Source organism: Misgurnus anguillicaudatus, chromosome 19 (assembly GCF_027580225.2).
Source record: "Misgurnus anguillicaudatus chromosome 19, ASM2758022v2, whole genome shotgun sequence".
NCBI lineage: Eukaryota > Metazoa > Chordata > Actinopteri > Cypriniformes > Cobitidae > Misgurnus > Misgurnus anguillicaudatus.
The window spans coordinates 24,544,537-24,572,436 of record NC_073355.2 but is presented as its reverse complement, the minus strand read 5'-3'; the positions used below and the strand labels follow the sequence as shown (position 1 = coordinate 24,572,436).

The 27,900-nt window shown below is 40.1% G+C and overlaps 1 protein-coding gene across 4 annotated transcripts in view; it reads right to left on the bottom strand.

The window, feature by feature from the left end:
- The window catches only part of elfn2b (extracellular leucine-rich repeat and fibronectin type III domain containing 2b), a 107,243-nt gene that overhangs the window by 55,186 nt on the left and 24,157 nt on the right, over positions 1-27,900 (bottom strand). For all 4 annotated transcript variants that reach the window (XM_055193766.2, XM_055193764.2, XM_055193765.2 and 1 more), the window contains one exon: positions 11,496-11,726. The gene's annotated coding sequence lies outside the window, so the exon portion shown is untranslated. The remainder of the gene's footprint in view (positions 1-11,495; positions 11,727-27,900) is intronic.

The following is a 27,900-nucleotide window of genomic DNA, read 5'->3' as shown; positions in this document are numbered from 1 at the left end:
CTCAAAAGTCAATTGTCTCATTGTGTATGGATAGGATAGTCAAATTGCTTAGTCATGTTGTCAATATAACAGATTACTCTAGTCTAGAGGGATGTTCTGATGTAAACTATGGCTACAATTTTGATGACAATTATTGTAAATTGTAGTATGTGGGAGTTTGTGGGATTCACATTTACGCTTTTACTGTTTGCACTTTAATTTGTTGACAGACTATGTCATTGTGATACAGACAGGAAAAGACAGCACTGCATATAGCACAAAGGAAAAAAAGTAGAAATGCGAACATAGGACAATCTCCTTAGGGAAAACTGTACATACAGTACTTCCTAAACCTCCTGATGCTCCTGACGTTCCTGCCTCCCTGTGTTCACAATAAATATATTTTCTTGTGATGCAGCGTGGAAAGAATATTTTCGAGTGTCTTATCCAGCCTGTGCAGGCATCTGCTGTGATGTCATCACACGGTGTGGGTGATTCTCACGAAAACTTGGTTTTAAAAATGTCAAGCATGAAAATGTAAAAATGGATTAAATTTACTTTTTTCCCCACCAGACATTGAAAAACAAAGTCTGGAGTAAATGGGAACATTAATTTAAAAACTTTTACTTATCATTTAACACTTTTTGTAACATAATTTAAAAAATTAGTCCTAAAAAATCTCATTACCGCAACAGTCAGAAAACATCAACACTGACATATTTTCAAAATGACATGACAAACCTGAAAGAACATAATTTGGCGATTCTGCACATGCATTTAAAATCAAAGTATTATGCTTCTATTAATTAAATTAACATTTAATAAGCATCTGTTGCGGTAATGATAATCAAAATGTCGTGTAAGCTTTCTGACAAGACAATATTCCAAATTAACTGTAAAAAAAAATGATCTTACCTGGTAGCCATCTTGAAGTAACTGGTCCATGTGCTTGGTCACTCAAAATCAAACTTTATTAAAATTCTGTATGTGTGCTTAAACTGTTCTCAAAAAGTGTTGCGGAGGATGAGAACATCAGGCATGGACACATCATTTTCCTAATTTTTCTTCATTATTATTATACATGAATATTCAGTAAATATTTTTTCTGTCATCTAAAGTAGTCTAGCAAAACATCCATTTATTTTTTTCTTAATATTTTTGTGTTAATTTGATTAAATTACAACATAACGCATGTTCAAACACAGCCGGACACATTGCGGTAATGAGAATTTCAGCAGAAAATGAGATAAAATTTCTAATTATAAATTCTTATGTTAAAATCACACATTGTGCAAGGTAGAACACAGTATTGTGTTAATTCTGATGCTTTTTAATGTTACTATATTACACATTTTAAAGCTAAAATCATTAGTGCCGTGGTGTTTCAATGGTTTCGTGAGAATCACCCGTGTAGTGATGGGGACGAGACCGCCAATGCCGAGTCCAAGTCGAGACCGAGTCCATTGGTTTTCAAATACAGTCGAGTCCGAGTCGAGACCGAGTACTTTAGGAGTCGAGACTGAGTCGAGACCAAGACCATAAAAACATGTCAGTTAATAATCAACAGTTAGGCCTACAGACTAAGCTAGATTGGAAATTGTTAAGAGGAGCAGTCTTAACGTCTTAATATGGACTATGATTTTCCCATCATTAAAAAAATCCCTACCACATGCATCATCATCTGCATATTTTTCTGAACTGCTTCAACAGTGCTGCTCTGTCATCAACATGTAAAGCCCACCCTGACTTTTTTAATCCTAGTTAGGACATTGCACCATGGGATGCACCATGGGATGTCATTTTCAAATAATGCCCGTCAACATTGCATTTTATTATTATAGTTCTTATGTGTTGTGTGTTTTTCTACATAAAAATATGCGTTGGTCTCAAGGACTCTGAAATTAGAGTCCTTCTCCTCCCAATGTGGTCCAAGACGAGTCAAAACCGAGTCTTTGAACGAACAAGTCCAAGAAGCAGACCAGTCTCGAGTACTACATCACTAACACGTTGCATCCACGCCAGACAGAAGGGTCATCTGTGGCTGGTGATCATATACTTTCCATCTCCATGCTGAGAAAAATTCCTCAATGGGGTTAAGGAATGGAGAGTAGGGATGCTCCATTAGCATCCTGTTGTGGGCCGCAAACCATTTCCTGATGATGTTGGAGCGATGGAAACTGACATTGTCCCAAAGTATCACGTACGTTGACAATCTGACCCCCTCTCTTGTTCAGGGATGAGATTGTTAGAGAAAGTCCAAATTCACATGGGAGCAAAGTACCAATTCAGGACAGATTTAGAAAAAAAGTCTAATGGAAATGTATAGAAAATGCTATGAATTTATGCCTAAATGTTTAGGGGGTGAGGCTATTCAACAGTGAGACTGGTATAAATGTCACATTTTTTTGTAACTCAAACATTATATCAAAGCATTTGCAATTCGTCCAAAACAATGAGAATTTGCTTTTATGTTGCGCACAACTGACTTGATGATGTGGAGGTTGAACAAAGAGTTACGAAAAAAATAATTTCTGTTCTGAGAAATGCTCAAAAGTGATTGAGAAAACCTGTTAATGCAAAATCTATACTATGGACGATGCATTATCATTGGCAGATCTGATAGAGGAGTTTCTAAATACGACTCGAGCCTCAGTTTTAACAGCTCATTTCTGAACAACTGGTCAGCCATTATGGACTGACGCACGCTCCTAACAGCAGTAAACCTAACTCAATCACACGTCAAATAGGCACAGACGGCCACACACTGACACTCATACTGTCAAGTCACTTTTCTCTTTATGAAGAGGACAGATTTCCTGCAGATTCATTCACATACAAATGGTGAAATAAATCATGTCTTGATCTTTTCATTCGTTTCTCAAGGACTGGCACAAAACAGACTACAAAATGTAAAAGGAAAAAAAGGTACTGAAAAATAAGTTACTAAAGTAATTTAGATGAATCGGTTTAACGTGTTTATTGTACTGTTTATTCACCTGTATCAGTGTTATTCTCTTGCTTGCATTTTTTGCACAAAATGTGTTTTTCTTGTCTGTCACTTAGGTATTAATCAACACTGTCAGATACATTTGAGAGTGATATTCATGATAAACATTGACAAATCTAGCACTTCATTAAAAGACAACTTAAGGTGATAATTTTTATAAATCAAAAATAAAAGCTATGCAATAGTATTTGTGTTATACTGCGTTTTATTGTTCCTGTACTTGTACTCAACACAGTGAAAATAACATTTTCAATCTAAAAATTAAACTTAATCTTGAAAGTAGAAACGTTGTTTTTTATAAACAAAGAACAAATAAAATGATGTGTTTTTAAACCTTGTGTAAATTCTGATATTAAATATGTTCTCAGTTTGTGACAAAAATGTGATATTAACCATCCAGTCAAATTTAAATGATTAAAAAACACCAAATGTTATCAAAATATTGGAAAACAGGCAGGGTTCTTGCAGAAAAGCTGCTGGTCTCTCTCAACTTTCAAATACTGCTACAACCTGAAATCATAGCGAATATGTTAAAAGAGGGGTCATATTCGGTGGCTCCAGTGCATCACCCAGCCACTTTTTTAGCCTGCACAAATAATCCTAAACACAGACATGTTGAAAAACAGTGTAACCCCACAATTCAGTACTATATATTTTACAGTCTTTGCAACGTGTTTTAGCTATACATTTCTAATATTTATAATGTATTCAGATACAATTCTCTGAAATGACTCTACAATGACTTTAACTTTGTTAGATATATAATTTGTTTTGACATAATGGCACAAATCAATTTTTTTTCAATTTGTGGCCTTTCGACATGACATAAGATCAACATTTATTATAATGTATTTGACATTGCACTTAATTGTGCAACCACACTGTAACAACATCTATTACATTTTAATTCACAATACAACTTGTTGCATTTTTATCTACAGAAAAATTGTTAATCCAGTTTTTTACTTTTTACAGTGTACATTAAAACATAAAACTACTGTGTGTGTGTGTGTATATATATATAGGCAAATATATATAAAGAGTTTGGTTCCAAAACGAGATAAATGGCATTTTTTTCAAATGAGTCACTGCCAAAATCAGTATTGTATCAGGGCTGTATTTAAAAGTAAATTCTTAATGTTACGCAAAATCCAATATCCGCCATGTTATTCTGTCATTTTTTTCTCCCTTTTTTCCAAAAACGCAAGAAACGCCCCTCCTCCTTTTCTGCAGAATGCAATAAATCTTAACCAATCACAGCGCACCATTCCACACAGTGTAAACAAACAATGGCGGTGCGATGAATACACAGACTTCAAGTTTTCCTTATCTTGTACTTCGTGATCAACAAACAAACAAAAACAAAATAATACTTTAATGGCATTGATAAACCTGTGGTAGTTTTCTGTCACGGTAAAGAAACGTAAGCCATCAACATCTAATAATTTTACGCGATAGGCACTCGGGAGACGGTTGCTTGTTCTCCTGACAGCATCAAGCTTCTCACATTGACCCCAGGGGACTTTCCATTATTTTACTCGAAGCTGATCGCTTTGAAAAATGTTAAGCGACGACATCCCAAGTATAACCGCAGCAATGACAGTGTTCTTAATATGACAAAGTAAGTGTTTTGATTAATGCCATTAATGTTTATTTTTTAATCAGTGTATATCACTAGTCAACTAAATGAATATAACATGTCAAATATTAATGCACATTCATATATTGATTTAATAGATTTATAGCATTTTGTGGAAAAAATAATCAGTTTTTAAAATAAATCTTTGAAAATCAAATTATGGATTTGAATGTTTTATGTTTTTATAACCTAAAGATGCTATGTGAAAGTTTGTAACAGAAAATAGGGGTTTTCACATTGTCACTTTCTTGGTATAGAAAACATGTTTTTACCGAAATTTGTCTAAATGGATTTATTGCGTTTTGGAACCAAACTCTTCATATATAGCCAAATCTTTCTTTCCATACACAGATTAGGGGAAGCACAATTTGGTATCTCTTATTCGCCTAACTCACATGTTTTTATGGTGGGAGAAAACCAGAGTACCTGGAGTAAACCCACACTGACACAAGGAGAACATGCAAAGTCCAGACAGAAAGGCCACCTGACCTAGCCGGGGCTCAAAACAGTGAACTTCTTGCTGTGAGGCAACAGTGCTACCCACTGAGCCACTTTGCCTCCCCTACTTTATACTGTATTAAGCATCATATAAAATCACACATAAAAATACAAAAATTAAAAAGGGTTGTCCTGATAAATGAATATTTGCCAAACAAGAAGTCTGAATTGTATTCTCTGGAACAATAATGTATTGGCTAATTGAAACATTTTGCTCTCTAATAAATGAACAGCTTCAAATTAGGTAAACAAGATTAGAAATGGGTGGTGATGACAATTAAAGATTGCTGAGAAAACTATTCCTCAATTTAATTAATTTTACAGTCTAAAGATCTTCGAATACAATGTATATAAATTAAACCCAGCACTTATGAACAGCTATAATGAGCTAGAACTAAATTAACTGACAGCAGACAAATGCATATGTAACTTAAAAGTGGACTGATGCAATATGAACATCACAGCAAAGCACTACGGACCTGTTAATACCATGACCAGACCAAAAAGCTCATTTTAAAACAGACCAAAATGAAAAACCATACAAACCCAATCTACCTCAATGGTTTGGGAGAGGATTGATCAATACTTTCATTAGAACTGCTGCTTTTGTCTTTTAACAGAGAGCACAGACAGAGTACACCTTATATAAAGGGCACCTATTTCATTGCTGAAAAAACTACGTTATTTTGTGTATTTGGTATGATACAATGTGTTTGCATGGTTTATGGTTCAAAAAACACATTATTTTCCACATACTGTACATTTTTGTAGCTCCAGATTTCCTTGTCTTCGTGAAACGCATGGATTTGTACAAAACTCATTGATTTGAAAAGCGGTGTGTCCCTGATTGGCCAGCTAATCTGTACGTTTTGATTGGCCTAAATACCTCTGACATCCGCCGGAAATGTGACGCTCCTTACCATGTTTGAAAGATTCGCTCACAATGCAATGCTGACAGGAGTTAACTTGCAAGCTATGAGTCAAAGCGGGAGGAATTATGATAATGTCGGTCTTGTCTACATCACCAATCCCAGGAAGTAAACTGTTGCCTACAATCTGTTTTTTTTGTAGTCTAAGAAAAGAAATTTACGTTGTAGATGATAACCCGTGTCATCGTTTATTTTGGGGTATGTACATGTTGCATATCGTTAACATGTACTAATACACACTTACACATCAAAGGAAATTTAAAACGTGAATCGGACCATAGGTGGTCTTTAAAAATAAGCCATTTAAAACGGCACACTATTATAACATATGTAATATATTATAATCTTTTAAAACAAAACTAAAAAACTTGCCACGCTCATAGGATCCATCTCAGTATACAGACATTCTGATAAACTTATATCTTAAATGCATTATAAGTGACTTTGAATAAAAGAACAGTATCTGATGTCTGCATAAACTTAATGCAAATGACAATAAAGTGATTCAAATTATTTAAAAGAAAGCTGCTCAGAAGATTTCCTGTAAAATAAGACCTTTCAGATCCATACACACACACACATTACATCAGGCTTCACTGACAGCATGTACTGTAGAGCAGAAGAATGAGACCTATTAATATATTAGAGAGGGTAAAAGTGCACCATAATGTTCTTATAATAAGGGCCATTGGATCAGACAGCCGATAGAAACACAATGCAATTTAGCTGACAGCATCTCACCATACATAGCTTCCCCCATCGGCTCCCACTGAGAGACAATATCTCAGATTATAAAGACACAAATGACACATACAGTCTCTCAAACAAATAAAATATAAGTCCCACTTTCTAGAATCAAAATCCTTAAAAAACGATTTTAAGAGTCTTTGTGCACATTCTTGTACAATTTGCTAAAGGAAAATACAAATCAGATAATGCCCCAAGCAAGGACACAAAACTGCTTAAAACACAATTTACATTTGCGCATTTGGCAGGCGTGACTTACAGTGCATTCGTAACAATATCAGTATGCGTTTTCCTTGTAAACCAAATCAATAGCTGTTGCAATGCTACAGCAAACTTTACTGATATCGTACGGCCTAAATTTAACAATATGATCCAGCCAATCTGTGTTACCAAACATCTCATATTAATGCTATACACTGTAATGTTAATCATGCAGGGCAAGGAGCACTGAGTTTTGTGCATATAATGTGCATTTACGATTAGTTCACAAAACAGATGTGTCTACTATTAAAATAATGACAAAGACTTTAACGATAATGACTACATTCCAGTACTCATGGCGCGGATCTATTTAACATTTAGGTTAAACATGATTGTAGGTGATTTGAAGCTGAAATACCATGTAAAAAAGTGATGCAAATGTTTAATGGATCTGCAAGGAGACTAAAGGAATGCCGTCTCCACCAGGAGTGAGGGAGGGAGGTAGGGATTGAGGGAACCGAAGCTCTTGTCGTGTCGGTGTGGAAACGGCACTCTCAAGCACTGCTGTCAGGTGGTAATAATAGAGTTCCTGTGTTAATCGCTGTGGGTGGAGAGGCAACCATTATGCTCCTCTCAAACTGTACACTCACTACTCTCAACTCACATGACACACAGGGCCGCATATACGCTGTTATTTTTCACTCATTCTGCTTTGTATGTGTGTGGGTTTATATATGGCTCTCCCTAAAGGTCCTGGGCTTAATGCGCTCCACATGACGACCTTTACTGTCAACAGATTGCCACAGCAGTCATTACAGAATAGCCATTACACACATACATACACACAATCACCTCTCATGGGCCGAGCAAAAAGAGACACCTCACGCAATGTGACTTTACTCCCCACGGTGATACAGCCAGTGGGAAGATCAGCAGATGAGCCCTCACAAAACACGGAAGGTCACCTGTGCCCCTAAACACACACTAACACTATCACACAAACCTAGATATCTCTCTTACTTTCTTTATGAGTAATCATCCATTTCTTTTGAAAAGTTTTATTTTTAACATTTATCAGCATTTATCCAATGTGACTTACATATCAAACTGCATTTAATATTTAAGAGGCAACAATAATGCTAGTATACAATGCTGTGTTTACAAGTATGAATAGAGGATAGAGTTGTAACACAACCAATTGTGGTTCTTTTTTAATAACACTACATATTATGTCATCATCATTGTCCCCCCCCCCATTTAAATATTAATATTTGCTGTAGCTGTGTTTAAACTATACGCTGCACAGGCTTTGGTAATACTAGTGCAGTTTTGTGTAATGGCAAGAAGCAGTAAAAGTTCATCAGAACTAAAAATATAAATGTTAAATTTTTTAGCTTTTCCACACAGAATGCGTGAATTATAGACCGTTTCATCGGACGCACGTGATACGCGTCTGGATCCAAACCTTACTTCCAGTTTCGTTTTTTTAAAGGTCTGAGTTGCTAAACTGATCTCTTGAACAAATGCCTCGTCGAAAAAAAACAATGTTTGGGTTTCCTATGTAATCTATGTGTTGTTTTTTGTGCTTGTTATATAAATAAACTACATTTAAAGAACTTTGTTGTTATTTATTCATAGCGGAGTTTACCGGAATTTACGTGCGGATCGCGACAGCCGCTTGTTTATGTTATTACTGCTGAAACCGTCTATAGCTCTGCGACCTGTAGGCTATGCATCAGTTTTTATAAATACTATTGTGACGTTGTTCGCGTACAATTACACGCACGTTATTATGAACACGAGCAAAGCAAGCTAACGTTAGCTCATTCTGTGCAGCTGTCAATCAAAGAACGTTATCATCTACTGTCAATCATCTCGCCTTAAGACCCGCCCCCATTTAGAACGTTCAGAATTATGTAGTCGTGCATTTTTCTTCCGTTACTGTAGCAGTTAAGAGCTTTAATTTTTGATATGGAGTTATTACATTTGATGGCAGCACAATCAACTACATATATGTGATGAAATATAGTGTTGGAGCATAATGTTGTTTTAGGGCGGACTTCCACTTTAAATATTTCCTGTATTTTCTGTTTGTATCTTGAAAAGAGTGAAAAATAAATTCGGATGGACATTAAAACTTTGATAAAACAACAAAGCCGGTTAAGGTGGCCTAAGACTTTTGCACAGTACTGTATGTTTTACCTGGCAGTTCATACTGCTTATCAAAGTTTTGCATTTCTTCAAATGCTGTTTTTCCACTGTATTGAATGGCTTTGCAATGTATCACACTACACTGTCAGTTAAGGAACACCATCTGATACTGCCTCATTCATACAGGCACTGCAGCTCCCCCTTGTGTTTTTTAAAGAGATCTGCATTCATTGCGGTGATCTGAAATCATCACGATAAGGTCAAACATTCACAATGAAGCAATTATTTAATCATTGTGACAGCCCTAGTATCAAGGCAAAAGCCAAAGTAGAAGTAGCTTGTTGTGTACATTGGTGGAAAAGCATCAGCAGTGATGGAGGTAAAAAGCGACTTTTGTTTCAGCTTGTTTGGTTAAATATCGCTCATCAACTTGGTTCATCTTTGTTTTTACCATCGCAAGTGGAACTTTGAGAAATCACTGACATCTTCACTTCTGAACGTCTTTAAGAGACCCAGTTAAGATTACTATGGACTTTAAGCTGCTAAGCTGTATGGACCCCAGCACAAGCTTCCATTCGCTTCAATTCAATCTCACTGCCATTTAGGAGAAATAATCAAGATATTAAAGAGACCTTTATAGTGAATTTTCTTTCTTATGGTTGATATCTAATTATCTAAGTTCTCACTCGCTCTGCGGGTGAATGCAGAGCCATAAAGTATTTGTTATGAAGGGAAAGAGAAAGCACAGTGTGTCATTTGTGGACTCATAATGACGGTCCTCATTACAGACTCTGAGGGGTAAAGAGGGTCACCGCTGAGTTTCAGTGGTCCAGGCTCATTAAAGCTTTTCACTGCCACTGAGTTGGCTGTGGTAAGCATGAGTGAGCGGGACCTTTCCAGGGAGCAACCGAGGCCATTTAAACATTTGATTTTAGTGTTAAAGAGAGCGGAAATAATCAGTAAGACTTCTTCTAAAACCACTGTACTTACTAGACAAAGCTGAGAAAGCCTTAAAAACAGCAAACTTAACCTGAAAATTCAGTTCAGTGTTTTCAATGTGTTGTGAGACTGATTTAAAAAACAAAAATGGGATGACATTCTTACTATTATTTTTCAATTTGTGTGAACAAGGAGGGTGTTAAAGAAAATGAGGAAAGCATGACAGGTCAATCATCATTTAGAAATATAGTTCTCATTTTTATTCGCTTAAAAATCACCACGTTTTATTTGGAGCCACCATACTTGTGTAACTACTCATGTAACAGTCTTTAAATAGGGAAAACATGGAAGTGTTTGGTGGCTTCTAAATTCATTCCTATTTGGATCCTAATGAATGAATGGGGCTAGGCTAAATGGACGCATTGTACAACGATTAAGTGCACACATTGAGAAAAGATAGGTATGTATTAATTCGTTTAAGTTCAGAACAGAAAAATATTGATAACTGTGATGTTTTCCTTTAAAGTCCCCCTGTGGTGGATATAAAAAGTAAAAATATAGTTGTTTATATGTTTATGTTATGTGTTTAATATGCTTAAAGATAAACCATGTGCAAGTTCATCATGCAACTGTTTTTTCTTCAGTTTTTTTGCAGTTTGAAATCGCCTTGGTTTCCTACATAACAAACAAGTAACCAATCACATCAATGGCGTAGATGTTATATGGATGCCGGACAAACTTGATGCTAAAATGTGATTACACATGCTGCGTAAATGCACTATCCTGTTAACATTGGCCCTAAAAAAATGTGCAGTTACCGAATGCATTGTGTGAAACCGAACTTAGCAGTTTTGTGTCTGAAATTGCTGAATGTAGCATCTATTTACATATATATCTATGGTCCGAGGTGGTGCGAAAGAGTTAAGTCTGGGACTAATTTGAATATTTATATCTATGCTCTTAGCTGTGCAATTGAGTAGAAGTGGAAACTAATTTGCATATCCATAGATCTGTTTACTAAATGAGGCAAGGGTGTAGAGTTACATTAAAGCATTTTTAACGCTTAAAGAAATTACTGTCACAGAAAAAAGTTTTACATATGCTATTATGATGCTTAAAGATGAGTTTTAAGTGATACAATTATCAGCTACAGGGGGACTTTAATTGTTTTTTATGTTAACATGCTGTGATGCATCTTGTACTATCCCCCATCGAGCACCAGTGAGCGACAACACTTCACTTAAATACTAATATACAATAAAGTCACACACTTTTCAACGTCAAGATCCTTTTAAAAATGTACATCTCGAAACATTTGAAACAGAGTTGAGAAACCTCAATTACCTCAACTGCATCTGGCTCTTTACATTCACAAAAATGCTCCTGCAAATGTGTCAGTTCTTACCTGATATCACACCATTGACGTCTCACTGTTTATCTTCAGGAGAAGGTACTGGCAGTGTTGTTTTTCATCTCCTTTTACTCAGGCCAGAGTGTGCTGCGAATCAGGTGTGATGCCTGAACCAGATCTGGGGCTGCACACTTCACATATAAGCCGTCCTGATGCTGCAGTATTTAAGCTTTGGTTGAAATCCACTTGTCATAGGGAACGTGCTGGGAAACGGTGAGCCCCGAGCTGCAGATAAAAGATGATGGCAGAGAGAAAGAGACGGTTATGGAGCTGGCACAGCTTCTGAATAATGTTGTTTGCAGTGCTGCAAAACCCACTTGGCTTTCCGAATTAGCACGAATCTAAATAAGGTGGCAGACTTGGCATAGTCTGTCACTAAGTGACATCAGAGGAAGAGGGGAAAGAGGAAAAGGGAGGAAGAGGAAATCAGAAAGATACAGAAGAGCAGAACGGCTGACAGTCAAAAAGGGAGTGTAGGGGCTATGTAACTTATATCTAAAATATATACTTAGATCTAAGTAAATAATGCTGATTTATTTTAAAGGGGACATACCATGAACATCTGACTTTATCCATGTTTAAGTGCTATAATTGGGTCCCCAGTACTTTTATCAAACTAGAAAATGCGGATAAGATCAACCCAGTCAGTTAGTTTTGGTAAACCATTCTCTGCAAGCATGTGAAAAAATTGCTCATTCAAGTTTGGCTCCCCTGTTGATGTCAGAAGGGGATAATACCGCCCCTTAATCTGCACTATCCAACTATATTTAGTACAGAGATCAGCTCATTTGCATTTAAAAGCACACACCCAAAAACAGCACATTTTTTTTCACACACCTACAAAGTGAAAAGTTTATCTTAACTTTAATAAATGATCTATATAATATTTTGAGCTAAAACTTAACATATGTAATCTGGGGACACCAAAGATTTATTGATTTACATCTTAAAAAAGTCTTGTGTAAAAAGTAAAAAAATAAATAATAATACTTAAGTATGATTAACTTCAATGATTCTTTCATGCAACAATGAAATTTACTATAAAACAGAGCCAAAGTATCACAATCATCACCAGTTAGAAAAATCAAGTGAAATGGAGATACACGTATACAAAGTTGGAGAAAGAGAGAGAGAGAATAAGAGATAAGTGTGGTGGAATTAGCCTGAGGAGATCAGAATATTGACTGCCTGGTTGATGCAGTAATTTAACATAAACACAAGTACTGGTGCTGGTATTGGAAAAAGGGAGAGAAAAGAAGGTGGGAGAGAAAGAAATGATGTGGAAGATCATTCCATCAATCACACACCCAAATCAATGAGTCAGGCAACCATGAGCAGAGCCACAGGAAAACAAAGATAAGGAGACTGGAGGATCTCCAGGATCTCTACTGATGTAAGATGAGACCATGAAGCTGAGAGAACAGAAAGAGAATAAATCCCGACTAGAGGTGGAGGGTGGGCCTCTAAAGCCAAAGGTATACTAGGGACGTCTGCGTATGTGCGCCATGTGCATGAGGTCATGTTCAGTGTGCGTACACTCCGTTTACAACAGCGCATGCGCGTGAAACTATTGAGACAGGACACTGCACTACAAACAATTATACAAAGGAAATAAACAGCATTTGCACACACACTATCGTTTTTTCTTCTTTCATTTTTACTTATTCCAAGAATAGAAAATTTCTTCAAATGTTTGATTCCTGTTCTTTGCTTTCTTGTTGTGCTAAACTTTGTTTGCAATGGTGGATCGGGTACTTTTCTTCACCTACGCTAAATGTTTTAATGTACTGTAAATGTAACCAAATCAGTGTTGCCCTGACGGCCTGGTAGAGTAATAATTGGAATAAGAAATCATTTGTATTGCATACATGTCACACGCGGCCATCCGCGCGTAGCCACAATGAGTATAGACAGTAGGGCTGTCACAATGATTAAATAATCGTCTCATCGCAATTGTTTGACCTCATCGCAATGATTTCAGATCACCGCAATGATTGCACATTTCTTTAAAAAACACAAGGGGGAGCTGCACAGCGCCTGTATAAACGAGACAGTTTCAGATGGCACTGCTTAACTAACAGTGTAGCGTAATACATTGCAAAGCCATTCAATACAGTGAAAAAAAATGCATGTAAAGAAATGCTGCAAAACTTGCATAGGGATTTAGGGAAGTGAAGGATGCCATTCTTAAGGATCTGTAAGGAATTGATTTTTTTGCAGCCACTACAGACATGTGGTCCAGTACTAATATGACCTTAGTAGGATTGGCTACTATTTAAGGCCCGTTCTGGTATAGTCTGATTGCATTTTTATTTTCAGTTAATTTTCAGACACTTTATTGTGTTCATTTCTTATGAAGAATTTTCAATTTTTGAAAGATATATTCATTAAATAATTACTTTTAAATATGTGTTATGTGTAATATTTAATGCCAGGTACACCTTGCATAAGATTTAATTAAATAATCACAACGCGTAAAAATTATTTCATGAACAAAAAAAAAATGTATGAGAATTAAATATCAAAGCAATAAAACAGACAATCAATTGTCATAATCGACTAAATTTATTAGACAATTAACCGTCAGCCAAATTTCATAATTGTGACAGCCCTAATAGATGGTTTCATCGGATGCACGTGCCATTACGCGTCTGGTCAGAAATTTACTTCCGGTTTCTGTTTGTTTATTGGTCTGACTAGTTGCTAAACTGAACTCTTGAACAAATACCTCGTCGAAAATAACAAATGTTTTCGTTTCCTAGGTAATCTAAGTGTTGTTTATTTTGCTTGTTATATAAATAAAGTTCTTTAAAAGGACTTTGTTGTTATTTATTCTTAGCGAAGTTTACCGGAAGTTACGTGTTTTCCACGAAAGACGCTTGTTTATGTTGTTACTGCTGAAACTGTCTATACTTTGTCCGCAAGCCGTGCAACGTGTGAATCTATACACATTTCCCTTTATACCTTATTTCTTGTATCTTATTCCTTTGTATCTTATTTTAGATCTAATTTAGAGACGTGTTTCTTTAAAAACTTACATCCATTTAATATAGGCTAAGTAAAATACTCCCAAATTACAGGTCATACCACTCTGTGATATTGTATAGTCTTTTTTTTATAATTTTGGGTGATTCTCAGCTACTCATCACCATTTAATTTAATTGTAGAGAAAACAGCCGCGTAACTATTCTGCATAACTTCACTCCAAAGAAGAAAGAAATTCATTAAGGTCTGGAACGACATGATGGTGAATAAATGATGACAGAATTTTCATTTCTGGATGAACTATTCATTTACCAATCAGGCCAATAAAGCTTTGTTGACTGAGAGAGTGAGAGAGAGAGAGAGAGAGAGAGAGAGAGAGAGAGAGAGAGAGAGAGAGAGAGAGAGACAGACAGACAGACAGAGAGTGAGAGAGATTGAGGTCCACAACATTGATGACTTGAGGCAGGTAAATGAAGAAAGAGATAAAATCATGGCACAGTGGAGGAGGAGTAAAATAAGGCAGAGGTTGTGTAGGAGGAATGCTCTTTATTATGCTGTTGTCCCTGGCAACAGCCACTTTCTCTCCCATCTTCATCTTTCTCTTCCACACCTCCTCTTACTCCAGCCTCTGCTGTTCACCGCTGGCCTTTTCTGCTTTTGGCCTCATCCTACTTCGCTTTTTTTCACCCCGTCACTCTCCGCCTTGCCGTTGTTGAACCGTATTTGCTTTCTTTTTCTACATCATCACATTCATTTCCATCTCAATTCAGTCTCTTGCTTTGTCTTTGTCCACGAGCACAGTGAATTAATGAGCTCTCAGTTTCCTCACAGTGGCACTAAAGGGAGGAGAGTTTGTCAGTCGGTCTGTGGATCTCTAAAACGCTAATCCGTGAATTCATTTACACAGACATGTGCACTGGCACGGTGTACTATTCAGCTGAAAGGCGGTGATGTCACACACACACACCTTTAACCTGCATATACATAGTGATACTGCGGCTGGCACTATATCATAGTAAATAAATGGTGTGTAAGACAGTCCTTGGCTAAGGTCTTGGTGATAAACAATTATATACTCTGGGAAACGCTGACAATAACAGCTTAGACTGACCTCTAGAAATCTGTTGCGTTCCTAAAGCTGTTCATTATAGCAGATGTGAATCCTGATATGTGTTGGCCCTCTGCTAGCCAGATTCAAACTAACTTTTGTGATTTTCAGACGGATTAAATCACCAGACTGGAGCACAGGTATGGTTATTTTTAAGAGCACGAACTTGGTTTTGGCCTCTGACTTTTTGTCTGGTACCCTGCAGCTCCCTCAGTTTCCATTGTGTTCACATTTTTGTTCTTCAGGTCTTCTGAGAAGTACATGGAGAGAGACAAATTTTATTTTTCACAGATTCAACCACAGAAAGCTGTGGCTTATAAGTGTTAAAAGGGTCACGATGTTAAAATGGTCATGCAGAGTTCATTTATAGCGCAGTGGGTCGGTTATTAGTGCTGGCCTGGGCGATGAACAGATCAAGGAACTTTTATACAAATAATTTTGTTGAGAACTTAGACCCTAGCCTTAGCTTGTGATCTGATGTAATTCCTCAGATGATATCAGCTTTGAGAATATTTTAAGTGTTTAGATGCAAAGCCCTCTGCATGTCTGACATGTTTTCTTTTGAAGGAGAATTTTTATCATGGCTCTTATGTTTAGATTCAGTAATGTCACTTTAAAGGCAATGAAAATGTTATTAGGTAGTCATTTCAATGGTATTTAACACATCTGACTGTCTTTCGCTGCAAAACCCTCTAAGTGCATGCTTTTTTTTTTTACAAAAAACTCCACTTTTAAAAAATCACTTCTTTGGACAAGACAGTAAACAGTTGCAAAATCACTTAAGAGTAACTAGAAACATTGCAAATGAAGTCTAAATTTAAAAGGTAAAAATGAAAAACATTAGGTGGCAATGTGATTCATGTGGCTGCCACATTCGAGTGGTATTTAGGACAAAGAACTTATAAGGGAGTCAAGTTTGAATGTGATCCACAGTTGTTTTGACATTTGTATTTCGTGCACATGGCGTTTAGTGGATTTTGCCAACAAACATATTTCTTTTTTTATTATCTTTATTATTAGTTTTTTTAATATTTGTACATAGAAAAGGGTAAGGAAACGAAAAAGAAAGAATACTATATATCCATTCATACACATATACACATACTAACATCTACAAAAAAAAAAATTGTCTTCGGTTGAAAATGAAATTATGGTCATACAAATTTTTGAAGCCTGCTCACCTTCGGCAGCCAAAAAGGTCAAAGGTCTATACTAGGAGCCAATATTTTCCTAAAAACATCAGCCCTGCCTCTTAAAAAGTAAGTAAATTGTTCAAGTCACTGTATCATACAAAATAAGTTTAAACAGACTAAATGTTGGAGGTCAATGTTTGTTCCAGTTAAGCAAAATACATTTTTTTGCTATGTATGATATTAATCAATACAGGATCGTGTGTCTTATCCAATTCAATCCCGAAAAGGTATAGTACAGGCGTAGTCCAATTGTGTTTCCAGAACTTTAACTGTCCAATCATGTACCTCTTTCCAAAAGTGTTCGACTTTTCCAGAAGATGTGCATAATTGATCCTATATATAATTTACATCTGGGTGACACATTGGGATACATTTTGCTTAAAGGAAGAGGAGTATAGTAAATTCTGTGCATAAATTTATAATTCTGTTCTAATTTGGTTACAGTACAAAGAGATAAAAGCATTCTTGCATATAATGCCCCACTGCTCTTCATTGAAGGTGCACTCAAGGTCCTTTTGCCACAGTTTTAAGTTAGGCCAGAGAAAAATCAACAAACCTATTTCTGAATGGCCTAGGGCTAGGATTAAGAGATCTTGAAGCTGTATTTTAATAAATGTTTCAAGAGCATTTGGTTACAGTGTTGGGGGTAACGCATTACAAGTAACGTGCATTACGTAATAATATTACTTTTCTGAAGTAAAGCATTACTTTTTAAATGTACACATTAATATTTGAGTTACTTTTAAAAAAAAAAAGTTAATTAATTAGGGTTTTTTTTAATGATGTACTGAATTAAACTAAACATAGTCACATTATGCACTCTATGCGTACACGCCTGTGTGGGAATAGTTTAAGTCAGAAACTAAGATGGCAGGTCAGAGCTCGACATTTTTGTGATAAAATATGCGATTTCTGAATGCAAAACTTTTCGGTCATAAAAAACACCTGCAAGGCCTGAAAGAGATCAAGCCTCAGCCAAGAAAAAGTAATGCAAAAGTAACGTAAGCATTACTTTCCATGCTTCCACGCAATTAGTTACTTTTTTAGGAGTAACTTAATATTGTAATGCATTACTTTTAAAAGTAAAAGCAACACTGTTCGGTTAATATCATTAACTCATTTTGATGGAGGTGGCGTTTAGCGGCTTTTGCATCTGAGCTCTTCATATGTTTCTGTGTAGGGCTGTGCAAAAATATTGATACAGCTAACTATCATGATAATTTTTTCACGATAGTGTATTGATATTTCAACCTCTACTATCGGTATTTCTAAAAACCCATCAAATCCCTCTGTGTGCGTCAAACGACCTCCTCCACCGCTGCTGTAGTTGCCGCTGTCCAGTTGTCTGTCATATACGGCCATTTGGCCAATGTCTCAAGTTATGAGTGAGAAAATGGCAGAAAATTAAAAAATACCTGCAGCTTTCAAAGCTCTTTTTTTACATTTTTGATAAAAAAAGAAAAAGTATTGCAACATATCGCAACATGCAACGTATTATGTAGCATATCGTGTGGCCCTTGCCAATACCCAGCCCTATTTCTGTGTGTGTAAAAACATGAACCTGTCTGTGTTGAAGGTCTCATAACCAAGATATGTGGTCTGTGTTTAAAAATTAATTTGAGGCCAAATCGTTAGTAATTATATCATTAATCTAATCAGCTGCATTTCTTCACCTCAGATCATTGAATATCGATAAGGTTTCAGCTTCAATATCATTACACCTAAGCTGGTCTCAATGCACCTGTTGCAGTCCTGGTTCACTTTTAACTAAGTAACTCATTCTCTGTACCAAATATGATGCCTTGTGTGTGCTTACGATCTTGTGAACTTTATGTCCATAAAACATTGGGGTGATTCTAATGGGTGCTTATGAGTCCCCCCCTCCTTTTGCAGCTACTGTTCCCTTGTTGCTCAGTGCACATTATCTGCGGATGCATCTCAGTAACTCAGTATCTTTCTTGGAAAAACAAGGAGCAATGTTTCTGACCCAGAAAGCCTATACACTAATTGGCTATAATTGTAAAAGTTCTCAGCAGAACATAAATGAAATTGAAATGAAAGGCACTATGTTCATACTTCAGCTAATGACTGGTGCCTCCTATTAGCATCTTTGCAGCAGCTGTTAAAGTGATTGATGTGCCCTGCATATATTCTACAACTTACAACACAGCTGTTATTTTAACTCATTCACCCTGTTCACACACGCAAAAACAGTATGGTAATGCAATCAGTTCACAAATGCTGTGTAAAAATATTTTCATATTCATGCGAGGCAGCGGATGCAATATACTGTGAGTAATAAATTACTGTCCATTTCTTCCATGTATGACTCAAATAAGCATAAAAACGTCTCGGTTACGGATGTAACCCTCGTTCCCTGAAGGAGGGAACGGAGACGTCACGTCGTGACCGACGAATTGGGAACTCGCTTAGAGAGACCAATCTGCTTCGAATACTACAAAAAACGCCAATGAACTTGGCATTGAGATATTTGCATAATGCTGGCGCCGCCCCGCCAGGTGCGTATATAAGGCGCACGTGCAAATAAGGAAATCAGCTTCTGTTCGCTGCGAAAGCCGGAAGGTGACCGGCCTAAACAGCAGGTGGCAGCACCTGTGGCGACGGGACGTGACGTCTCCGTTCCCTCCTTCAGGGAACGAGGGTTACATCCGTAACCGAGACGTTCCCTTTCAGTCGGTCACTACGACGTCACGTCGTGACCGACGAATTGGGAATCCCTACCAAAACGCCACTAGGGGCTGACCTCTTCCAGTGTCTGCGTAAAGCCCTCCGGTTCCACTTAAGGATAAGGAGAATTAGGTTTTAAGGCAGAAGGCCGGGCACTAGATGTTCCTTTAACCCACAGTAGTGCCAGCGACTGGGAAGCGCCCTATCTGAGCGGTATAGGGACGCTGCGGAAGCCACCGCCCCGTTAAGGGCTATTGGTGGGCGAAAGTCAACCGTAGTTGAGGTCTAAATGACAGCCGTGGCTGTGTAAGCAAAGCAGTGCTCTGCTAAGGGAAACATGGGCTAGTAGGATTAACCCCACGGAATAATACTCACAAAGGAACCCGTTGGGACGCAATGTGGGGCCCTGGCCAAACACGTAGGTTCGTAAGAATACAACTAGTGAAAGGCTGACAGCCAATGCTCCGCAACAAAGGCTGTCAAGGCAGTGGAGGGAGCAAATCAAACCATTACGCATTTTTGCTCTGTTAGCCTTCCATACTGAAAACTCAATTTGGAGCCTCAGTCGGAGGCTGCAAGCTGACTTGCGAGTCTGCTCTCCGTGCCCTCCCTGGTAAGGAAAGAACACGAGAGGATACAGGCTCGATACGAACATTGTAAAATCTAATGAACGTATTAGGTGTCGCCCAACCAGCAGCTCTACAGATGTCTGTTAGCGAGGAACCACGAGCTAAAGCCCAAGATGAGGCAACACTCCGTGTGGAATGCGCTCTCAAATTAAAGGGCAAGGAATGCCCTGCAAATTGTAAGCTAGGGCGATAGTATGAACTATCCAATGAGACATCCTCTGCTTAGTGACAGCTTTCCCTTTCTGCTGGCCACCATAACAAACAAAGAGCTGGTCTGAGGTCCTGAAGCTTTGCGTGCGGACCACGTAGAATCGCAGTGCGCGTACGGGGCACAACAAAGCCTCGGTTGGGTTTGCCTGCTCCAAAGGCAACGCTTGCAAGCTCACCACCTTATCTCTGAAGGGAGTGGTGGGAACTTTGGGCACGTAGCCTGGTCTGGGTCCTCAGTGAGACAGCAGGACCAAACTAAAAGCACGAATCGTCAACAGAGAATGCATGTAAATCTCCTACTCTCTTCATGGAGGCCAATGCTAGCAGGGTCAGAGTTTTCATTGATAAAAACTTCAGACTCGCAAACTGCAAAGGCTAAATCGGAGACCTGAAGGCTTCAGCACCATGGACAGGTCTCAGGAAAAAAGAGGGAGGGCGCGAGGGGTTTAGCCTGCGAGCGCCTCTTTAAAATGTAATAATTAAATCATGCTGGCCAACTGATCTGCCGTAGATAAGTGAGTGATGAGCAGAAATAGCGGCGATATCAACTTTAATGGCGGAGGGACAGCCTACCATCTAACCCATGTTAAAGATATAAAAGCATAATGTTAAAGGGCATTCTCTGGGTCCTCGCGTTGCGAAGAGCACCGGGTGACGAAAAGGTTTCATTAAGCGCGTAAGCCCGTCCTGTGGACGGTGCTCGAACCGCGTCGATGGTGTTAGATACCGCTTGCGATAAATCACCTAAACCTTGCGCGCGCTCAACGACCATACATGGACAGGTCGGGGCGCGAGTGCCAAATGTGCCCCTTCCTAAGAAAGAAAGTCCTTCCTCAGGGGAATCCGCCAGGGAGGGCTGTCGCGAGCAGCATTAACTATGAAAACCAATTCTTGGTCGTCCAGTACGGACGATTAATAAAAGGCTCTCCTCGTCCTGCCTGACTTTGCACAGTGTCTGCGCAATAAAGCTCACTGGAAGGAATGCGTATTACGCACCCCCCGCGGCCAGCTGTGTGCCAACGCATCCACGCAGAGGCTGCCCTCGTTAGTGAATAAAATAGGCGACAGTGGGTATCATCCGGCGACGCAAACAGATCTATCTACGCACAACCGAACTTCTTCCAAATTAGCTGGACCGTCTGGGGGTGGAGTCGCCATTCGCCGGGGGCGCAGCTCGGGAAGCGCGTACCGCTGTATTGAGCGATCCCGGGATGTAAATGGCACGAAGGGACCTCAGATGCTTCTGACTCCAAAGGAGGAGATGACGAGCGAGATGCGACAGGTGACGAGAGCGCAAAACCGCCTTAACGGTAAATAACGCAACAGTCGCAAAGTTATCGGTGTCTACTAATACATCCTTCCCTCGCATCTCCATAGCGGAGCGTACAAGTCCCAGATATACAGCGCACCGCTCGCGGCAGTTGGGGTGCTATGCACACCCCAGACTGCAAGCCCGTCATACGTGGCTGAACATCCCGTGCTTAGGGCATCGTATGCTACAGAATGCCAGGAGACCCCTCAAAGGCATATCTTGCTATCAGAAATGCTGGGTCTACTACGGGGAAATTTAAATGACACGCAGGTGCAGTGTTTACACAATGCATGCCGGTGCGCCACGCTCTCCTCGAGACTCGATCGTAAAGCCAATGCTGAAGCGGTCTCATATGACGCAGCTCGAGCAGCGTCACAGCTGCAGCATGCTGTCATATGTCCAGGGCTTCTGAAATTGTTTCAGAGGGACCGCGTACTTCCCTCGAATTAAACCGAGGCAAGTCAGAACTGACTAGTTGCGCGCTCTTGTAAAACACGCCAATTAGTTGATCGAGTCTAATTCCATACTGAGAAAAGGATCCTCTGCACGGGGCAAAGTTGCTCTTACCCAGTCGACCTGATGACTTAAACGAGCGAGATGCCGAAGCATTAACTCTCTGTGTTCGCGCACGTCTGCCAAGAACGGGCTATTATAAGTCAACGTAAATAAAAGCAGAATGCAAACAACGCTCTCTCTCTGATATTTTAATGTCGTGACTAGCACTTTCATGGAGACACGGAGAGAGAGAGACAGCTCGAATGATGTACTTAATATTAATATGCCCACCCCACGACGCGGAGCGAAAAACGGTCTAAGGCGAGGGAGATGGACACAAAAAGTACACGTCTTACAGGTCTAAGGCTGCAAACCGATCTGAATATTGAAATACGAGCCTCGGCGTTATCATCCAAAAAGACCACCTTTGTGGAGCCGGTGCGTAAATCAAATCGATCGTCACCCACCGCGTATTTTGGGTACTATGAGATAAAGGCTGGAAAAACCCTATCATCATATCATCATCTCGGTAAGAGGGCCCGGCTCGATTATCCTTCGCCAGCAGGACATCGACTTATGCACGCAGTACATGTGCATCGGACACTTTCACTATAGTGAAAACGAAAGCCCGAGAATTTTGGGGTTGTGCCGGTAATTGTACTTCGTAACCGAGGCGGATCGTGCGTAAAACCCAACGAACGGGCTGGGAACTGAAGCCAAGCACCCAGGCACCGTACGAGGAGAATTAACGACACTACCGAAGTACCCGCGGTGGGGCAGCGAAGCGAGACAGGTGAGACTGCCGGTGCGTCTGCTGTGACAGCATAAGCATCTACAGTATGTGTGTGTGTGTGTGTGTGTGACACACTGACCTGAGCCCGCTGAAGGTGACGGTCGTCTGGTCTCCTCTGCGGAGAGCACAGACTCCGATGAGGGTGATGGTTGTCCGGTCTCCTCAGTGGAGGGCTCGGACTCCTCAGAACACCCGCTGGCGATAGAGGAGAGGTAGGGTGAGCTGGTGTGTGCCCGCTCACGGCTCTCTCGATCCTCTGGAGACCTGGAGAGGGAAGAGGAATGCACTCTATGTGTGGTTAAGTGGGTACCGGCTAAACAGCCGGTGGAACATATGCAAACCAAGAATTTTCCACCCGACCCTCTATCGGGGGAAGGAGCGAATCACCGTCTCCTGAAGAGTGATCCTCTGCCAATCCGGGTCGCCCGCTTACTGGCCACTTAAACTCCCGATTTCACGGGACGCGGCTAAGCGGGCGGGGCGAGCTGCTGACGACCGGTTCCACCGCGCTGCTGAGATGGGGTCCGAGGAGGGGAACGAAGGTGGTCGCCGCAGCACGCCGACGGCGAGAGGCAGACTGAGGAGCCGGCGTGGTGGTTTTTACCAAGGGCAGCTCTCCTTCGCCGGGGCATGACCTAAGAGATCGCCTCAGTCTGCGCAGTGGAGCTGTACGACTCCACGGCCTCGCCGAAGAGGCCGGTCTGTGAGACAGGCGCATTCAAGAAGTTGTTCTCGCCTGCGTCCGTCAGCCAGACACAGCCAAAGGTGGCGATCTTGAACCACTGTGGTGAACATCGCACGACTGAAGGTCGCGGCTTCCCTCGTAAATCCTTGGTGAACCTGTAGCAACGTTATTGCGTGCAGGGCTGAAGCCGCCTCTCCGCATGCCTGACAGACAGCGCCCGTAACCGGACGACTATCTACAAACACGGGAGGGAAGGGTTGGGTGGTCCCTCCAGGAACGCAGCTGCATCGCAACCCCCCGCTCCACTGAAGGGGTCCCCGCCCTTAGCGGCTCCCCTGGTGAGGGAGATGAGGGGTGAAAGCTGAAGCTGAACGACCGGATGGCCGCAAATCACGTCAGCTCTTCGTGCCGTCGGGAAGAAAGGCACAGGAGCAGAGGACTGAGAGGCCCGAGCAGCTCCGAAATACCAATCACGTGGGCAGTACGGTTCGGGCGGAGAGGGGTTAACCTCTCCAACTCTACCGTTTCCGCCGCTCGAGCGGGCACGGCCGCCATCTCCGGAACGACTCCACTTCGGAGGAAATTGGACACCCCTCTGATGCTGCAGAAGTGAACGGGACCAGAAGGAGGTCCAATGGATCGGCAGAAATCGTAGAACACGACTCTGCCGTCTCCACCGGAGCCTCAACCGGCTGAGGATGAAAGGCCGGTAGGTGGAGGACGTATCCTCCGTCCTACTCAGCGTAGTGATGCGAAGAGCGTCATGCGAGCGCTTGACAGCCGCACCATGGCGGTGTCAGCACTGCAAAGACGCGGACAGCATTCCCGTAGAAACGTCAGTCGTCTCCGCAATCCAAGAGGGTTATGCTCTCACAGAGAGAACAAAAACTCCCCACGAGCGCAGCCTCAGAGTGCTTGATGCCCAAGCATGAAGACAGCGCTCGTGACCGAAACTGGAACCCTTATACCTCTCGCATCCAAGATCGCACGGACGAAAAGCAATCCTGAAAAGGACGCTGATCTCCGAATATACGAGAGAGTGGCTGTCTTTAAAAAGACACAGAGCTCTCACGTATCACTCTTTAGGGAAATCACTCTTTAGGTGCTCAGCTGATGATGCGCACAGGGAAAGGCAACGCACACACTAAACTCAAAACAAAAAATATGCAGAGCAGTGGAATACTGCGAGCGTCCGCTGTGTTAGTACTGCTTGTCAATCAACTTCAGCAACCGTTCCCAGAAGAGCAGAGAGTAGCTTCTCAGTCAGATAAAGCCGGCTTTCGAAGTGAAAAAAGCTGATTTCCTTATTTGCACGTGCGCCTTATATACGCACCTGGCGGGGCGGCGCCAGCATTATGCAAATATCTCAATGCCAAGTTCATTGGCGTTTTTTGTAGTATTCGAAGCAGATTGGTCTCTCTAAGCGAGTTCCCAATTCGTCGGTCACGACGTGACGTCGTAGTGACCGACTGAAAGGGAACACATATTTATTTACACCTTAAGAGTGATATTCATACACTGACAGAATAAAGGTAGAAAAGCTGTCACTGACATGGTATCCTTATAAAAGGTTCTAAAATGTGTCTAATAAAATATGTAAAAGTGCTCAGTAGGACAGCCACATTAATGAAATTTGGCTGATGGTTAATTGCCTAAATTGTGATGATTAATTGCCTGTTATTGCCCGTTTTAATATTTTATTTTATTTAATTCTCATACATTTTTGTTTGTTCTTGAAATAATTTTCACACATTGTTGTGATTATTTAAATGAAATACTTTGCAAGGTTTACCTGGCAGTAAATATTACTACACATAACACATATTTAAAAGTACGACACGGGGCAGTGCAGTCTCCTGTCAATGACGTTAATATCCACGTTACCCTTTGTTACCGGCTTTACTGACGTAAAAAGCGCATTACAACAATGTCGTGGACAAATGCGGAAGTATGCGTTAGCGCCTGTCGGGTTACGCGCTTGTTTATGGACTATGATTACTCTTTACTGTCTGCCGCTGGTTGTGTCAGCAAAGACAGCTCCCGTAAGCGTACGGGCCAACCAAACGACCCAAGAAAAGTTTGGAACAAGACGAGAGAAAGAATGAGGATCAATATTGATGTATTGATGCATTATCTGGATGTGGAGAGCTTCGCGACAAAATTTAACTAGACATAGATGCTTGTGTTTTACGCTACGGGTGAGTTGTTTTGATTCGTAATACTTAAAAAATTGCATGCTATTATATCGATCACAAGATAAGTGTGTAGACTGTAATCAGTGCGTCTTCCCGCGGATGATATAATGCACTTCAAGAGGTATTGTACAGCAATATAAATAGTCATTTTAAGACACTTGCTAATAGAGTAGAGTTTGGTACTGTACACTTTATCATAATGTTACATCATAACCTCACAATAAGATTTGTACTGCCAATACATTATGTGAAAAATCATTGTGGATTGTAAGTTTGAACACTCAATTCTGTGCTCTGTTAACACACCATCAAATTTGGACTAATACTGTAACATCTATGACTAACAATTTGAACATTAAATATAACCTTACATCATAAAAAAACGATGTCATCAAACGCAACATTTATAAGACTTGATTACCTTAGCCGTCAACGTGATTTATCGTTCGCGTCTGATTGATGGCCATCAGCGGTTGAGTTAAAGACTACAAATCCCATAATTCCACGCTGGTTTAGAGCGTCATTAGTCTACATAATTTGTTGTTATTGCCGTTTTGGCGCCATCTAGTGGCGAATTTTACGTATTCCACCTTTAAAGTGAAATTACTAAACATAAACATAAGACCCTGATAAAAAGTGCTCATTTATAAGAAAACATGTCAGACACACTTAGGGGGAGTGCACACCAAAACTTTTAAACGCAGCTGAAAATGCCTAAAGGACGCCGAATGCCAGCTGTTTTTTAGCTGAGCGCTTTGGTAGCTCTGATACTTCAGCTGTGAACCGGTTGGTTGCTGTGGTAATGGCCGGCCCCTCCTCCACTGTGATTGGATGGCTGTGTGAGAACTGACATTGACGAGCGGAGCTTTTCACCCAAAGTTGAATATTTTTCAACTCTCGGCGCTCAGCGCTGAGTAGGGCTGGGCGATGTGGCCCAAAATAAAAATCCCAGATTTTTTTCACAAAAAATCCGATTTACGATTTAACCTTTTAAGCGTCACCCCACCCTATTGAGTTAAATCTACACTATTGGAGCTTTCAAACAATATACAGTTTTTCATGATTAGATAAGAATTCATATTAGGGATGCTCATATCAGTTAATTTTCCCGACCGACAAGCGTAGCTTCTGAACCGAACATTAACCGTTAACTTATAAGATTTTAATATGAAATTGTCATTGAGTAAAAATACAGTTGACGGTTGTCTGAACTAGTAAAAACAAAACATTTAATTTGAACGTGCAAACAGCAGCGGTAGATCAACAACCGAACCAGGATTCAACCGTGCGCGTCTCCGTTCAGCTTCCAAACACGCATACAAATGATTTATCATACAAATGATTACTTTATAAGACCGTCAGGGCAGCAATAATTTGTGTCATTTACAGGAAATTCACAAATAAAAGATAGAAAAGTGGCAAAATGTCTGTCGGCTCATGACGACACGCACCATGCATTAACAAATATTTTTTTCTTTTAACTGATAACGTTAATCGGTCATAAATTCTTACCTTCGGTTAACGGTTAAACGGTCAATGTGAACATCCCTAATTCATATGCAAACATTGAAGTAAATGTAGGCGTCCTGCTGGTGGGACAGTGACATTTAGCAGAAAATAAATGTTTTGAGGCAAACTCTCTTCATGAATGAATCAATTACTTTCCCTAAATAATTTATTTTATAAAACACTGTTGAAATTTCTATTCTGGAGGGTTAGACCTTTCCAACGATATATAGTTTGTAGTAATAGATTAAAATTTACATCAACAATATTAATGCAAACTTAGGTGTCCCGTATTCGGGACGGGGCAGTTTCCACAGTATATTTCCACAGTATATATGGGGACCATATCTTTAGCAATGTACATTTGCGACTGCATCTGTGATCATTTCCTTATCATACTGGATACTGGTGATGCGCGGGTCAGGATTTTTTTCAACCCGCAGGTCCCACTTTTATGAAAAATTTGGCCTGCCACGCACCACTCTATCTATTTTTCCAACCCGCCCTGTGACCATTAAAATAGACATACTAAGCATGTGTAATGTAAACGAAAGCCAGCTTTATTTCAGCCTAAAAGTGCTTGGAAACAGCCATTACATT